A 7,849-nucleotide genomic window follows, 5' to 3' on the forward strand; every position below is an offset into this window, starting at 1 on the left:
TAAAAACAGCTTGATAGTAAATGTAGGCAAATATGCAACCAGAGATATTTTAACATGCTTATTTTGTTAATTGGTAGAAAAAACTAGCATACAAAAATCAAGTTATAAAAGATTAGCAATGAAATGAGCAACCCAAATGGATGTATGTAGAACACCAAACTCAATAACATACTTTTCAAACACAAATGGCACACACTCTAAAATACTGAGCTATAAAAATTTCAACAGGCTAGATGCAGTGGCTCACATCTGTAATACCAGCACTTTGAGAGGCCAAGGCAGGAGGATCACTTGAACCCAGGAGTCTGAGACCAGCTTAGGCAACATAGTGAGACCCCGTGTCTACAAAAAATCCAAAAATTAGCTGGGCATGGTGGCATATGCCTGTAGCCCCAGCTACATGGGAGGCTGAGGCAGAAGAATCACTTGTGCCCAGGAGGTAGAGGCTGCAGTCAGCTATAATCACACTACTGCACTCTAGCTTGGATGACAGAGCAAGACCCTGTCTCTGAAAAACAAAAACGTCTCAACATACTTGAAAATACTTCAAATGAAACATGCTCTCTGACCATAAAGGAATCAAGACAAATTATTTACAAAAAGATAATTTTATAATCCTCATATTTTTGGAAATTAACTAGATTTCCAGGTTACCCATCTGTCAAAAAAATCATAATGGAAATTTGAAATATTTTAAACTGATCGTGAAAATACTACCTATCAAAACTAATGGAGAAAAAATTTGTGAGATGCAACTAAAACTAAGGAAGATGTCTTTTATTTTAAAATTAGAGGATACATGTTCAAGTTTGTTGTGAGAGTACATTGTGTGATGCTGAGGTATGAGCTTCTAATGATCCTGTCACCCCAATAGTGAACATAACCAATAGAAAGTTTTTCAGCACTTGCGTCTCTCTCTCCTTCCCTTCCTCCCACCTTTTGGAGTCCCTAGTGTCTATTGTTCCCAAAATATATATATCTTTAAATGCTTATGTTAGAAGAAAGGTTAAAAATCAATTAAGCAACTACCTAGAAAATTTTTAAAACAGCAAATGAAACCCAAAAATAAGGCAAAACTACAGATACAGAACACAAATACACAATAAAGGGAATCAAAGTCAAAAGCTGGTTATTTAAAAGGATTAATAGGATTCATCGGCTGGGCGAGGTGGCTCACGTGTAATCCCAGCACTTTGGGAGGCCAAGGCAAGTGGATCACCTGAGGTTAGGAGTTTGAAACCAGCCTGACTAATATGGTGAAGCCTCATCTCTACTAAAAATACAAAAATTAGCTGAGCCTGATGGTGTGTGCCTATAGTCCCAGCTACTGGAGAGAGTAAGGTAGGAGGATGACCTGAGCCCAGGAGGTAGAAGCTGCAGTGAGCTGTGGTCACGGCACCACATTCCAGCCTGGGCGACAGAGTGAGAGACCCTGTCTCAAAAAAAAAATTTTTTTTTAATATATATATGTATATATACACACATATATTTTATAGACTATAATGAATACCAATAAATGTTAAATCTAGATGAAAACTTTATTGCAGTGATAGGTGTATACATATATCAATCAAATTGTACACTTTATTACATATGTGCAGTTTTTATATATTAAGTATGCCTCACTAAAGTTGTTGTTTTTAGATTTTGCATAAAATGAACAAATTCTTTTAAAAAAAATAAAGCTCTCTAAAACTGACATGAAAAGATCCTGAACATTGGAATCAACCTATATCTAGTGCATAAACTGAGTCCATAATTACAATCTGCCACAGGAAATTTACAGACCAAAATGGCTTCAGTAGTGAATTTAACCAAACAATTAAGAACAAAATAATGCCAATCTTAGACAAACTCTCCCAGAGAATAGAAAAACTTCTATTTGTTTTATGAAACCAGCTTAACGTTACATATAAAAAATCTGCCAAGAACAATACAAGAATTACAGGCTAGTCCTCATGGTATATTGCAAAAGGTCTGAACAAAATGTTAGCAAATAGAAACAAGCAATCTACAAAAACAATGTGTAAAAATACATCATGATCAAATTTGATTTGTCATTCACAAATCAATCAGAGTTATTCACATAAACAATACAGAAGGAAAAGTAATGCAGGTAAAAAATGTGATAAAATTCAGCAGTCTTGGGTGATCGAAATGTTTAGCAAACTAGGAAAAAAGGAAGCTATCTTAATCTTATAAACATTATTTAAATGCTACAGCAAACACATCATACTTAAAATATTCAAATCTTTCATTTCAAGATCAGAAGCAAAAAAAGAATGTCTGTCATCACTTCTATTCAAAATGTCACTAGGTAATGCTATATGTGCCTAAGTATTTAGCCGGGAGTGTACTGGTACCTTAAATTACTTTGAAATGCATCATGGAAAGGGAAAAAAGGATGGCTTGATGGATAGATAAATATGTGATAAAAACAGATATAGTAAACTTGGTAAAATCTAGATTGGTAGAATCTAGATGGTGGCTATAACAAATATACCCCATATAATATTCAATTTTGCTATACATTGAGGAAACTATCACCTGAGTTCCTAGCCTAATACAACAAGATTTTCTTTATAATTAATTGGGTAGGGTCAGAAGAAAATAAACTATCATTATTTGTAAATGACATGATTGAGGATATAGATAATTTAAAAGAATCAGACAAGAAACCTAGTGAAATTAAAAAGGTTTATAGATACAAGGTCATAGACAAAAATCACTTGTATTTCTGATGCTAGCAATAAACGATTCGAAAATGAATTTTTAAAAGTGAACCATTTACAATAGCATTTTTTAAAACACTAAATATACGGAAATCAAACTAAAAAAAATGTGATTGAAACTAAAGATCTAAATAAGGTTTCCCTAAATAAGAGACCATTCCAGGGTCATTAGATTCATGACTTGGAAGGATCGACATTATAGTTGGTTCCCTCAGAACTGATCTATGGATTCAGTGCAATCTCAATCAAAATTCTAGTTCTTTGGAGGAATAAGGAAACTTGACAAATTGATTCTAAAATCTACATGGACATGCAAAACGCCTAGAATTGCACAGAAAGCCCCGAAAAAGAATAAAGTTCATACTTACATGGCTAGATGTCTACAACTTACAGATGTGCTCTGAACTATAGGCCAGGTGCGGTGGCTCAAACCTGTAATCCAAGCATTTGAGAGGCCAAGGGAGGAGGATTACTTGAGACCAGTCTGGGCACATGGTGAAACCCTGTCTCTACAAAAAATTTTAAAAATTAGCCAGGTGTGAGGCTGGGCATGGTGGCTCATGCCTGTAATCCCAGCACTTTGGAAGGCGGAGGCGGGCGGATCACTTGAGGTCAAGAGTTTAAGACCAGCCTGGCCAGCATGGAGCAACCCTGTCTCTACTAAAAGTGCATTAAAATTAGCCAAGTGTGGTGGCACATGCCTGTAATCCCAGCTACTCAGAAGGTTGAGGCAGGAGAATCACTTGAACCCGGGAGGTAGAGGTTATGGTGAGCCAAGATAGCGCCATTGCACTCCAGCCTGGGTGACAGAGCATGACTCTGTCTCAAAAAAAAAAAAAAAAACTGCCAGGTGTGGTGGTATACACCTGTTGTCCCAGCAACTGGAGAGGCTGAGGCAGGAGGATTGCTTGAGCCCAGAGGCAGAGGTTGCAGTGAGCCGAGATCACACCACTGGACTCCAACCTAGGTGACAGAGCAAAACCCTGTCTAAAAACAAAGACTTACAGATTTACTCTAAGTTTAATATTGTTACGACAGTAGACAAACTATATTGATGAAATAGAACTTAAAAGTTCCACATATGTAAGGACAATTGATTTGACAAAAGGGACACTGCTGTATAATGGAGAAATGTTTTTTTTCTCAATAAATGGTGTTGGCACAGTGAAGGGAAAATGAATCCTACTTCACTCTCTCTGCAAAACCAATTCCCAGGGGGCTATAGAGCTAAATGTGAAAGGTTAAACCATAGTATTCTAGAATAAAGCATAGGAGACTATCTTCACGTCCTTTAGATAGACAACAAAAAATGCTAACCATAAAGAAAAGGTCAGATAAATCAGATTAGAGTCAAATTAGGAACTTCTGTTTAACAAGAGACATCAATAAGAGAGTGAAAAGGTAAGCTACAGAGTGAAAGCAGATCTTTGTAATGTACAGAACCACAAAGGGGTCAAATAAAGACTATATAAAGAATTCAATAAGGAAAAATAAAATTGGCACCAGACAAGCATTTCTGAAAAATTTTCAGTTCACCAATAACATGGAAAAGGACTGAAATCAAGGAAAAATGCAAATTGAACCCACAATGAGATACCCGATACCCATTGCACAGTCACCAGAATGGCTAAATTAAAAAGGTCAACAACGAGATACTACTTAGCCCAGTGCCTAGTGGCTAGGCTGGTTCTCTCCTTTCCAGTCGGAGGCCTCTGCTACAAACATGCTCCAGATCACTGGTCAGACCAAGAAGCACCCCTGCTTGATCCCCCTCTTTGTATTTATTGGAGCTGGAGGTATTGGAGCAGCACTGTATCTCTTGCGTCTGGCATTTTTCAATCCAGATGTTAGTTGGGAAAGAAAGTATAACCAAAGCCCTAGAACAAACTGGGTGCTGATGATCAAACAAGTTCTACCCAGTGAGTGTGGATTACAGCAAACTGAAGAAAGAAGGTCCAGATTTGTAAATGAAATGTTTCACTATAAAGCTGCTTCAGAATGAAGGTCTTCCGGAAGCCATCGCACAGTTTTCCACTTAACCAGGAAATATTTATCCTCTAAATGCATGAAATTGTGTTAATGTAATCTATTGGAGATTACACTGATTAATAAATAACCGAAACTGGAAAATAAAAAAAAAAGGTCAACAACATCAAGTGTTGGTGAGGATGTGGAACAACAGGAAATCTCATACCCTATGTGTAGTCCATGTAGGAATATAAATTGATGGCACTTTGAAAAACTGTTTAGTAATATCTACGAAAGTTGAAGATGCTCATGCCCTAAGACCTAGCAACAGGTTAAATCAAGACTGTTGATAGTGCAATTATTCCTAATACCTCAAAACTAGAAACACCAGGAATATCAACAGTAGAATATGTAAATAAATGGCACTATATCTATGCAATGTAATACTATACAGCAGTGAAAAATAACCAGCTACATTCAGTTACACAGATGAAACTCAAATATTACAGCATCCAAGAAGACTGATAAAAAAGAATACATACTGTATGAGCTCATTCACATATAGAAAACAAGGCCAAAATAAACCTAGTTTGGGGATGTACACTTAAGAAGTAAAACTTTGATGAAGGACAAGGGCAGGCCTAGTCTGAAAACCAGAATACGGGTTATTTTTGGGAAAACAGAAGCAACCATAATTGGGAGGGGCACAGGAGGGACGAGAAGCTGGCAGTGTTCTATTTCCTCAGCTCCAGTGGTCAAAGAAGTGTTTCACTGGCAATAAATCAGTGAACTGTTCGGTTTCATCTTGTGTATTTTCTGTATGTTTATTAGATCTTACAATTAAAACTTAAAGTTTATCTAAAGTTAATTTGCATTTTAAACAAGACTGATAGAAATTTACCTCAGAATAAGTTGGTCATCTCTCTTAAGTGTTTCCTCACCCGCTAAATTCTAGGTGGGTCTTGCTAGAGGAACAATATCATAACTAGTCCTAAAACACTGAATGAGACAGAAGATTTGGCTTCTGGGAGGTTGAATTGATTGTTTTTCTTAAGTTCTCAAGCTTTCTTCTTGGATATTTGATTACTGTTAAATGAATTTCTACTGACATGCATGGAACCTAATGAAATGGCGGTTCATTGAAATGAATGCCAAAATCACCTCTCCCCACAGAAAGACCATAGGTGTCAGTAAGCCCTGGCAGGCCCAGTCTCTACTCCCAGCCCCTTTCCCCTGCCCAGTGCTGTCGGCCCTGCACCTGAGCCTGAGCAGGTGACCGCCTGCACCTGGCCAGGAACACTGCCTGCCATGAGAAGGGCCCTTCCCCCTAAGCATGGGAAGTCCTGGTCTGTGTTCTTACCATTTCCTGAAGCAGAGGAGGGGCCTCCAACCCAAGACAGGGAATTTCTCCACACATGTGGCAGCTGCTCGCTGGGCTCTGGGCCCCCAACTCTGAGCCAAGGCCATGGAGAGACACTTAAACATAAAGCCCTTGTGGCCACCCTGGACTTTGGGGAAGCAGCTCCACTCCTCACCCCACTCCTAACCCCACCCTGGCACTCGCTGGCTGCATGGCCTTGGGCAAGTCCCCCATACTTCCTGACATCACCATCTTCCTTGTGAAGCAGGACACTTACATGAGACACTGGGTATGGAGCTGACATCCTCATGACATTACAGTTCACGTCTCTGTTTTCTCACTTGCCTGTACTCATCTCAGCCCCAGCCCCACCTGTGATAGAGGAAAGACAGAAAAAGAGGCTGAGAAGTCACGCCATACCCAGAACAGATCTTACCACTCTCCCACACCACTCTCGTGGTCCTCATTTTTATGGGACATTGAGGAGCCCCTTGCACCTGGCTCCCACTGTGTGGCTGGGGACATGGATTGCTTCCTTGAAAACGTTGCTATTGCAGCTGACAGAGTGGGTTCACTGTTCCTGAAGGGAGCCCCGGAAGAGCTTATCAGAGAAGAGACCTACCTGCTGGCCTCCAAGGTCCTTCACTGCACTCGGGGAGATGAGGCAGATTAGCACATGAGCCGGGGCCGTAATTCAGCCAAACCGTCATGGTGGCATTCGGGGTGGGTGCCCATCCGTGGTCACCATCATGGCTTCAAAGCCTGGGTTCCAGTTCCATGTGCCCGCTGTGAGAGCTCAGGCTGACACAGTCTCTTGGGACTCAGTTTCTACATGCTCCTATACCAAGATGTGGCAGAACAAGGTTAGAGTCACCGAAAACAGGCCATTTGCTTCTTTGGGCAGGGTTACCAGAGGGTTCGGGCACCCGCCAGTGGAGGTGTGGTGACCCAAACAACAGTTCTCAAAGTGGGATCCAGAGACCTGGGGGTTCCTAAGAAGCTTTCATCATCATCGTCATCAGTTATTTGCCTTCTCTCTTTCATTCTTTCATGAGTGTTTGGTGGAGTTTTCCAGAAGCTGCATGTTTGTGATATTGCAACAGATTAAATGTGGAAACTGATACAAGAACCTGGCTGTCTTCATCAAGGCAGACACTAGAGATTTGCCAAAATGCAAACCGATGCCACTCTTCTCACAAACCTTTTTCTTTTGAAGCATGGTATTCTTCATAAAAGTTCTTTATGTTAGCATGTCATGGGTTTAGTATTGTTATTCTCCAGTGAATTAACATTTTTTAATTTGTTTAATTTTTAATAAATATGGGCAGACACAATCCACATAAATAAAGCTTTTAGGAGTCCTCAGTGGTTGTTAAGAATGCAAAGTAGTGCCAATCCCAGAGCCTTTGAGAACCACCGCTCCGAGGGATGGTTTCTAGAGGGATGGTCCTGGTCTCTGTTTCTCAGCCCGGCCTGTTCAATGGTTTTATCGGTGTGTGGAGGAAGACACAGAATGTTCTCCATGTCTGTGAGCGACAAGATGACTGGGCTGCTCAATACACCACACGATAGAGAGGATCCAGAGAGAGGAATGGGCCGAGTCCGGGAGAAGAACTGTAGCAGGGTCCACTGTGGAGTTCAACCTTTGCGCCTGGCGATTTGGGCTTAGGGCAATGAGTGTCACCCAGTGGCTTCACTCAGGACAGTAATTAGGAGTTCCAGTTGTGTGTAGTGGCTGCCAAAAATGATGATGTGATTATTCCTCATTAGTAGACATAACAAGTACCCA

General features: G+C 40.2%; 1 pseudogene; it reads left to right on the top strand.

The window, feature by feature from the left end:
* Positions 1–3,698: 3,698 nt before the first annotated feature.
* On the top strand, positions 3,699–5,593 carry LOC108305112 (annotated as a pseudogene).
* Positions 5,594–7,849: the final 2,256 nt, after the last annotated feature.

Source organism: Cebus imitator, unplaced genomic scaffold, assembly GCF_001604975.1.
Source record: "Cebus imitator isolate Cc_AM_T3 unplaced genomic scaffold, Cebus_imitator-1.0 Scaffold60, whole genome shotgun sequence".
Taxonomy (NCBI): Eukaryota; Metazoa; Chordata; class Mammalia; order Primates; family Cebidae; genus Cebus; species Cebus imitator.